The 8210-nt window shown below is 32.5% G+C and overlaps 1 protein-coding gene across 3 annotated transcripts in view; it reads left to right on the top strand.

The window, feature by feature from the left end:
• LOC106884218 (neuronal acetylcholine receptor subunit alpha-10) overlaps positions 1-8210 on the top strand; it is a 1143354-nt gene that overhangs the window by 79800 nt on the left and 1055344 nt on the right. Inside the window, exon 2 of one of the 3 annotated variants that reach the window (XM_052966099.1) lies at positions 7948-7984. The exons of the other annotated variants lie outside the window; for them this stretch is intronic. The gene's annotated coding sequence lies outside the window, so the exon portion shown is untranslated. The remainder of the gene's footprint in view (positions 1-7947; positions 7985-8210) is intronic. 3 annotated transcript variants of the gene reach the window in all.

Genomic DNA, 8210 nt, shown 5'->3' with positions numbered 1-8210 from the left:
TGATAAACGCCAATGCAATAGGTTCCTAGACAACAAGTTATTCTAATACTAGAATAAACCATTTGAAATTTAATATGAAAATAAACTTTGCTCAATGATTTGATATCCTTCTATATGACAATAGTTTAATATATTCCAGTTCAATATTAAGAGATTTGAAATAAATATTGATAGAGATACAAATCAGTCATAAAATCAATATGCATATCAGTAAGACATTTAGAATGCGTTTATAATTCAGATATAGTTAAATGTATACACTAAGAGACGAGACATTTTGTAGACACGTTTTGTTTGCTAATAACTCGAGAATAAGAAGACTTTTGTTGTATTTAAAAAAAATAAAATATGAGAAATGAATTATCCGTATTAATTTTGTCTATGTTGACTTTCAATTTCTGAAGTTTAAAACATTAAAATAGCGTCAATAGAATATACACAATTCTATAAAATATTTGCATATCGCCTGGCCTAAGTAATTAATTAACGCAATGTATAAGGTAGGGATTTCACAGGTTCAAATTCTCGTACTAAATATTTAGATATTTTTGCACTCTTCAACTATCAGTAATGCCTATTTCATTTCATCACAATAGTATAAACTTCGTAATGTATGCATGTACACATACGCACACAAGCACACACACAAAAACAATCACACACACATATCTGACGCATGCACATATCTGATATTTGATATTTTTATAAAGTATTTACCACATTTACAGTGCATATTTTAAAACATTACATCCCCGTTTTTGCTCAGCTCATTTCAATCTACGATAATCAAGCAGAGTTTTTCTGCATGGTATGTTTTAGCAGCCGGAATGGAAGGTTAGGTTTATTTTTCATCTAAATGCTATAAATTACTATAAATTACTATAAATGCTATAAATTACTACTGATAATAATATAACGGAAACATTTTAGAGTTCTCACTTACTGAGACGTAATGCATGCATAAATATTGTTAATGTACATACTAAACGCAAGGTTTATAAACCGGAAATAAAAATATTATTGTTCAGAGCCCGTAATATACAATTATAAAAGCAACAAAATCAAAATTTGACATAAAATTTGTTATGTTGCTTTACATCTCTGATGTTTTCAACTACTTTACATTTCATACCATTGACTGTTCAATAAAAGAGAGGTCCTACTATTCTCAGAACATTTTCTATTTTAAGTACAAATGAAACAGATGCAGAATTAATTATCTGCGAAAGCCATGATTTGCAACACATGACCTACCTTTGACATCTTAATAGTGAACCATACCAAGTGTGGTAATTGTTATTCTGAGCTGTTATCTGATGCCAAATCATTGAAGAACTTGTGACGTACAATAAGATTATGAATCATCAGGTATCCACTCATGTATAAAAGTATTCCATCGAATAAATTACATTGTCGTTGTTATAATTATTAAATCGATGCTCATATCAGACATTCTTATTGAAATTTGTAGAAATATTTAACACTGACATTTGGTTTCTGTATTAAGTAAACACATATTTGAAATCAGTGTTCTATTTTCTAAAGTTCATGACATTTCTTTTATGATTCTTAGAAAAGTTAACTAATTTTTCAAAAAGTTCAAAATTTTGATTACACTCAAGACAAGTTACACCTTACAAACGTATATACATATATACTTTCACACACACACGGGGGCGCGCGCGCACACACACATATGTATATGTATGTATGATGTATGTATTTATAAATCTTAATAAATCTTGGAAATACAAGCACACATAAACACGCTCACTCATACACATATATATGCATATACATATATATACATTTATATACATTTAATTATTGCGTATTTGACACGATACCTCGAGGTATATTTTATATATATGGACCTTCCTAATGACTAGCTTGGGATTTTAGAAAGGTAGTAGTAATTTATCACATGATCTATCGTGTTATACGTCTTGCGTTAGACGTTATGTACTCTGAAAGGTAATTAAATTACTTGTTACTATAAAGTGAAACTATATGCAATGCAACATTTTGTACAATAAACAAGTCTGGAATACGTTTAATATCTCAAAAAAAATTTGCATTACGAAAAAATCATAGAAACTGCCGGGGAAACACTTATTCGATTTCCAGTTACGTCTGGGTTTTAATATTTTATTCATAAATGCGTTATGTTTTCTCACTACAGTGTATATCTTTGAAGGTTCGTAGTCGTAAAATAACACAATAACTACATTTTCCAAGCTACATCCGAAGAATTCAATTATGTTTGATATTATTATGTGGGATGTTGTTGTACAGCTTCTTTGTTCTGGATATTGCAAAAAAGAAAAAAAAAACCGTCTTAACATCTATTTGAATTGTGAATGTGTTGGTGTTAAAAGTAAATTTCTGTAATTACGAAGAACATAAAATGAATATCAATTTGTGATAAAAATCATGTATAGAATATGACATTGTCCGTTAACGAAAGACACATGTGATTAAAGTATTGCTTAAAAAACAATAAGATGCTCATACACTCTGAGATAAACATTTATGCACGCACATACCTCTGTGTATCTTGTTATGTGTATATGTGTGTATATATATATATATATATATATATATATGAACACACGCACACACACACACATGTACGTGAGGTTCCCGATGAATGAAAGAATGATATTCTTAAGCATCTATGATGCGATCGAAAAGGTCGATTTTCTGAATATCATTGCAAACATAATCAATAGCATCCACAAAATGTCAGAAAGATATGACCTTTTCTATGTGGCATGATGTTCCTTGTAATTCAAACCACGATGTCATCCTTAGAAAAGACTGCCTTGAACAAATCTGAAAACGATATTTTTTGCAGTAACATATCTCACAGGACAATATCGTGGATTATTTTTCTCTTCGAAGAATATTAGGAAACAAATTTAAAACTTAGTTTCATTTGTCCCTGCCAATGTTCTTTTCATTGTTAGTTGAGACCTTTTTATCTAATGCTTATAAAATAACGTGAAATCTTACAGTGTTAATCTCATAAACATCTAAGGAGCGTATATTTCGATGTGTATTAAGGTGATATAACGATAATCACAGTATAATTACCGAGCAATTTCTGTTGAACGTGGAAAAGAATATTATTTATAAATGTATGTGCAATTTTTTAAAGTTTGCGTAGAATTGGTACTATATTATATTAAGGTTTGCATAGAATTGGGTTTTATAGTATATTATTTTTAAATTTGCATAAAATTGCTATCATATTTATGCATTTTGTGCTAAAATCATAAAAATAGTATATGCTCTTTTTATACAGACATTTGGAATATATTTTCAGTGTTCTTAACTTATTTCAAATATCAGGTTAGTGATTCTATTTGTAAAAGTTTTAATTTACAAACAGTTTACCCAATGAACTACATAAATAACAAAAATGTTAAGTCTGTAATTGCTTATATAAGACTATGAGGTTCGCATTAGCTCAGTATAATATAAAATCTCGTGAGAATATCGAAAAAGTGACATTAAAAAAAAAAACATAGAAAACGCATAATTTGGAGGAAGGGAGACTATATTTCAAAAACATAATATTTATAGCTGTATCATTTGCAAAGGTCCGATACGTAAAACATTTTTAAAAAGAAATACTTACTCTGTATCACGTGATAGAGACCAGAAATATTAAGATATTGAATTTTTTACAAATGTGTCTGATATTGTGTATCAGAGATATTATCTTTCTAGAATTGAAGAAGATTTGAGTGAATTTAATTGGTTCGTATGAAAGTATTTATACTCATTGATGTGTGAGCTATTCTGTTTTGCCATACAACCAATTATATATATGGAACCATATTAAAATATTCATTTAAATTGTTACTAATTTGATACATTTCATCGAACGTTTACGCATATTTTTAGCTGACAAAATCCTTTTCTATTTGTTTATTTCCTGTTAACAAGAAACAATTTGAAAAAAGATTCTTTTAAAATATATCTTTGAAATTAAGAAAAATTATGCTGAGTGTAGTGAACCAAACACTAACGTTCGGATAATTCCTTCTGATGACTGATTTTGACCGTAATCGGAAATTATATGATTTTCTTCATTATGTCAAATTCTTCCAAACATGTGTTACATTAATTGATAGAATCATGTCAAAAAAACTCTCGACTGGAAATCCAGTGCATTGTTATTTTTTCTTCTGTTGCATTTCCGCAACACATAAATTACAATTTAATTAAATTGAGGCAAGAAAGGAGCACATGCTACATAAATTAAGTTATTATGTGTTCTAGCATAGAAGAATCGATTTCAGACATAGTTTCTATGAATAACATTAACACTATGAATCTGGAACTTTCATTGTTTTATATTAAAACACATTCTCAGTGTCCCCGTATTGTTTCAAACTAATTTTCTGATGTCCAAAAATATATCAGCCACAGTGTTAAAACCAAATCGACTATATTACACTTTACATTCATACATTACTATTCATCTAATATCTGGTCTAATTACAATATAGTTTCAAAGAATCTAATGATCATTCGAGGCAACTAATTACACTTGTGTCGTATTTTATAATGAGCATTTAGAGATAGTCACAAACACACGACAGACATATATGCAGTGAGAAACACATACACACATATGTTTGCGTATACGTGTATATGTGTATATGTTTAAGCATATATTTACGCAACGCAAGTTAATATTTGTGCGTACATATGTGTGTACGAACGTATGTGTGTATTTATATTGTTGTTGTTGGCACTCCGTCGCTTACGACGTCGAGGGTTCCAGTTGATCCGATCAACGGAACAGCCTGCTTGTGAAATTAACGTGCAAGTGGCTGAACACTCCACAGGCACGTGTACCCTTAACGTAGTGCTCGGGGATATTCAGCGTGACACAGAGTGTGACAAGGCTGGCCCCTTTGAAATACAGGCATAACAGAAACAGGAAGTAAGAGTGAGAGAAAGTTGTGGTGAAAGAGTACAGCAGGGTTCACCACCATCCCCTGCCGGAACCTCGTGGGGCTTTAGGTGTTTTCGCTCAATAAACACTTACAACGCCGGGTCTGAGAATCGAAACTGCGAGTCCGCTGCCCTAACCACTAGGCCATTGCGCCTCCGTATTTATATATTCATTTCTAAATATACATAATTATAAATATACATGCATATATGTATATTTATACTTCATTTTTTTTTAGAAAATATTTACAATGAATTGTTTTAAATCATTCGATTACAATTGCTAGATCCTATACTTTTGCATAAGGTGATATTTATAAAGCCACAAACGTGCAAACATAGGTATGTGGTTAAGAAAATAGATTTCAATAACATGCTTTTAGTTCGAATCCTACTGTGTGAGGTTTTACTGAAATTCTTCAACGCGGTGCACCAGCATTGTAGCAGTCCACTGACCAAAGCAAACAGATGTTAAAAGATTTGAGTGAGTTGGTAGACGGTAGCGTGGGGAACACAACACACATGACTTTTCCGTCTATCTGTACTTGTGTTTGACGCTTGTCTGCCTGTGCGTGTGCCTATCTGCCTGTCTGCATTCTGCCTCTCTCTCCTCTCTCTCTCTTTTTCTCTATATGTATGTGTGTGTTGTGTTGTGTGGGTTAAATACAATTAGATAACAAAGCGAAGACAGTGTGATATTTCCAGGACATTTATAAAGAGAAAGATAGTCTTAAAACTGTTTCAGGATATTAAAGATATCCCATAATCAGAGATGATATGAGAGAGTTTCAATAAAAAGGAATAGTAGAGTTCATTATATAAAAAGTTATTTTGGGTTAGGGCTAGGGTTAGGGTTAGGGTTAGGGTTAGAGATAAAAATATATGTAGGATGTGAGAGTTGTTGTCAAATAATCCAAGGAATGTGTTGTGTTGAATGGGTAAAGACGTTTCCTGTCCACACACACACACACACACACACACACACACACACACACATACACACACACACACACACATTCACACACATATATATATATACAGAGAAAGGGAGAGAGAAGACAGAGGGGAGTGAGAAGACAGAGAGGAGAGAGAAAGATACAAACATTCACACGCACAGAATGATAGGCAAAGAGACACAATCACATTTGTTATTTCAAATGGATCTTGTAGTGAAAATGAAATTTTGAGAATATACTGGTAGGAGGAAGTAGATAGAGAGAAGAGAATAGATAAGTATGTTAGAAGTAAGAAAAATGGTATTGGTCAAACATATTAGGGGAGGAAAGAGGAAAGAGAAAGTGAAAAGAAAAAAAGGAGTTATAGATGGTGGTAAATGTAGGAGATGTTTGCGAATTGTTGTATTACTCTTGAATAATGTCCTGACGTCATATGGGCCGCATATCTTTTGTATCCTTTCGGAATAAAACGACCATTAGAAGAAAATATGACTTAAGACTGCATGTACTCCATCACATGCAGCTGCGGTAGGTTATAAAAAGGCGAAACATGTCACTCCCTCTAAATAAGGGTAGAAGAACATTGCAAAGTTGTGACACGTGGATATATTGATAAATCGGGTATAGTTGATCATGTATGGAAAAATGGAGACCGCCTTCCCCTGTGACATGAAGTTAAAATAATAGACAGAGAACACCACTAGAAAATACGAAAACTAAAAGAAGTAGCACACATGCTAGGACACAACAACCTCCTTTGCAGATATGAGTAACATATGGGAACCGGTATTAAGGAAGGATAGGAAAATATAAGATTTATATGCCCTAAAATTCACTCCATAATTGCCAACGGGCATATGGCGTAGTGGTTAAGAGCGCGGGCTACTAAACCCCAATATTCCAAGTTCGATTCCAAGCAGTGACTTGAATAATAATAATAATAATAACGATAATAATGGAAATTTTAATAATACTGATAATAATGATAATAAGAATGATAATAATTTCCGTTATAGGCACAAGGACTGAAATTTTGGGGGAGGCGTTAATAATAATAATAATAATAAAATCGAAAAATAACTTAGGAATGAGAATCGAAGACACCTGATGAAGTCTGGAGGGTATATCAGCCATAACATTGTGTTAACAACAAACAAGATGAGGACAAATATCCGTCAAATGCAAATAATGTAAACATTGTACATCATTCCTCATCTCTTAAGTATAGAACTGCCTTGGCCTTATCCCATTTTATTTAACATATACAAGATCACACAAGACCCGCCTCAGACTATTCGACAAGGAGTCTAAGCGCAGTCCTTCGTAGCACTTAAAATTTCCATTTGGACATTCAATATAAAATTGAAGAAACTTGAGTCATTCGCTATAATTCTTTCGATGCAACGTAGTTTTCCATGAGTACATGTTCTTGATTATGCAACTGTCTGTTTGCATAATGAAATCTAGTTGTATTTCCTTGGGTGATATATGTGTGTTCTCTCCGTTACTTTAGAATCTTCTACTCTGTTTGTCGTGGTTTGAATTTATCAGCGGTTCGCATATACATCGTGTGTGCCGCATTAACACGTTTGTCGAGCCGCTATATATGGCATATATAGAAGCCCGAAAAACACGCTCTCGCGGCATGCAAAATGTTTTTGTGAGCCGCTAATAAATTCAAAGTACGACAAACGTGCTATGTAGAAGAATTTAGACTACAGGAGACAACATTGATATATTGTAGCGAATAATGAAAAAAAAAAGTCCAACCGTACTCGTTCTTCCTGGCTCCAATTTCTTCAATTATATATATATTTATTCTGACCGATGCATCTCGTTGAACCGTTAATCCTCAAACATTGTTTTCACTCCCCGTTTTTTTTTCCCTCTCAATCGTTTCTATTGAAGAGCATACGCTCGAATGTCACCAATTTCTCCATTCTTCCTGTGGGTTAACCTAATTCCTCTGCTTGTTTTTCCTCCATCTGTCTTCTGACTCAAATCTTCTCGCCCGGGAAAGGATAAACAGTGAAGTCACTACTCACTACACTGATCAGGTTAGTAATGATTTACAACTTTTATGCACAACCCTCAAATCAATGTACATTAACAAACCTAACAATGAACAACAACCTCCTCTACACGATACTGTCGACGAATTCATTTTAAAACAAGAACAAATTAGAAAAGATTTAAACACTCTGTGTATTTCTCAAAATACAATGTTTATATACCAAAAAGATTTCATAACATTTTTCTGACATAATTTAAATATATACTTTA

This window comes from Octopus bimaculoides, chromosome 3 (assembly GCF_001194135.2).
Source record: "Octopus bimaculoides isolate UCB-OBI-ISO-001 chromosome 3, ASM119413v2, whole genome shotgun sequence".
In the NCBI taxonomy this organism is placed as follows: domain Eukaryota; kingdom Metazoa; phylum Mollusca; class Cephalopoda; order Octopoda; family Octopodidae; genus Octopus; species Octopus bimaculoides.
This window is presented reverse-complemented; position numbering and strand designations above follow the sequence as displayed.